At 33.1% G+C, this 1,738-nt stretch overlaps 1 protein-coding gene across 1 annotated transcript in view; it reads left to right on the top strand.

The window, feature by feature from the left end:
• Nucleotides 1-1,738, top strand: part of deaf1 (DEAF1 transcription factor) — a 21,762-nt gene that overhangs the window by 14,836 nt on the left and 5,188 nt on the right. The window lies entirely within an intron of this gene.

The raw sequence follows: 1,738 nt of genomic DNA on the forward strand, positions 1-1,738 counted from the left end.
GATATATATATATATATATATATATATATATATATATATATATACTGTGTATATATATATATTAGGTTTTCATAACCATAATCCTCATCACAAATGATATATATATATATATATATATATATATATATATATATATATACTGTGTATATATATATATTAGGTTTTCATAACCATAATCCTCATCACAAATGATTGGGAAAAACATGGAAATTAACTGGTAAAATCTGGGCTTGTGGCATTTCACGATTCAGTTTTGCCCTCTTCTATTCATTATATCACTGTCCCTATTAATAAAAGTGACAAAAAGGCCAAAAATAAAAGGCTATAATTTACATTCTCTCTCATAACCTCTTCATTCTTTTTAAGTCCCCTAGCATGAATACCCAGGTATTTTTTATCAGATATAAGCCATGTTTGAGTTAGCAGATATGTTTTTATTTCAGAAATAAGGGGATAAAGTGAATTTACTAACATCAGGACATGTGAGATCTGTTGAATTATGGGAGATATTTGAGCTAAAACACACAGACTGATGTTTGACTATACAAACAGAGACACAGATACTGTATTTTGAGCCACGTTCACATATGTTTCATCCTGTAGACCAGTGGTTCTCAACCTTTTTTCCTCTGGGCCGCACTATGGTCCAAGTGCAAGTCTCACCCGCACGCGTATCATTTACATATTACGTCACCAATACAAACCAACCAGATTTATAATATTACAGCCTAAATATTATGATATCTACTCGATTACATTCATTGAAATAAATAAATAAATAATTCTACTCACCATTAATAAAACACCTGATGCTGTCGGGAGCTGACCAATTTTGTGAAATTCGGCTCGAAAAGAGTAACAGCACAATGAAGTTGCGATTGTAAATTACAGTCTGTAAGAAGCGCACGGAAGCGTGACTTACATTTACATTTAGTCTTTTTGCAGACGCTTTTATCCAAAGCAACTTACAGTTGGGGAATACATAAAGCAATTCTTCTTAAAGAGGCAAACAGACACAGGAAGTGCTTGTAATACCAAGTTTTAGGTATTGTTCAAATAAGTACAAGCTAGAAAGGGAAGGAATAAATAAAAAGACAATTTTTTATTTTTCGACATTGCAGAAAATGTGCATTCACAAATGTAGCCTATGTTGATCCAAATATGGAAAGCACTTTAGAATTTAATAATCTGAGGTTCTCTCCCGAGATGATTCGCCACATTTCTGCGATTAAGGATGATTGCTGCGTAGTTTGGGTGTTTCCTTTTGCCTGATCATCTTCAAGTGAGTGGCGGGGCAAACCGAAAGTTGATGCCGAAGTCCAGCACTCTCTTACCTTCACTGCTGATGCTGCCACTATTCTTGTTTGTATGTGTTTCTTCGCTGGCATTTTCCACATTTTGTTTTTTCTCCCTTAAATAACAAATTTGTCCATTCTGATGCTCAATTTTACCGAACTAATGGCTGCTGATGACTATTTGAATTGAATTCTGCCAAAGTGCGCGCTTGTAATTGTTCATTAAATGCGTAACGTTAATTAGCCTACATCTGCTCATGTCTGAAAATAATATATGAAAAACAAAATTATTTTATATAACAAAAACATTATAGCTTATATTTGTTTAGTACATTTTTAAATTAATGTAAAAACTAAAATGAATTGTAAAACTGAAAGTTATTTTTAAAATTGTGTTCAACATGGTGGGCCACATTTGAATTCGTGACGGGCCGAGGGTTGAG

This window comes from Sinocyclocheilus rhinocerous, unplaced genomic scaffold (assembly GCF_001515625.1).
Source record: "Sinocyclocheilus rhinocerous isolate Xijiao unplaced genomic scaffold, SAMN03320098_v1.1 scaffold561, whole genome shotgun sequence".
Taxonomy (NCBI): Eukaryota; Metazoa; Chordata; class Actinopteri; order Cypriniformes; family Cyprinidae; genus Sinocyclocheilus; species Sinocyclocheilus rhinocerous.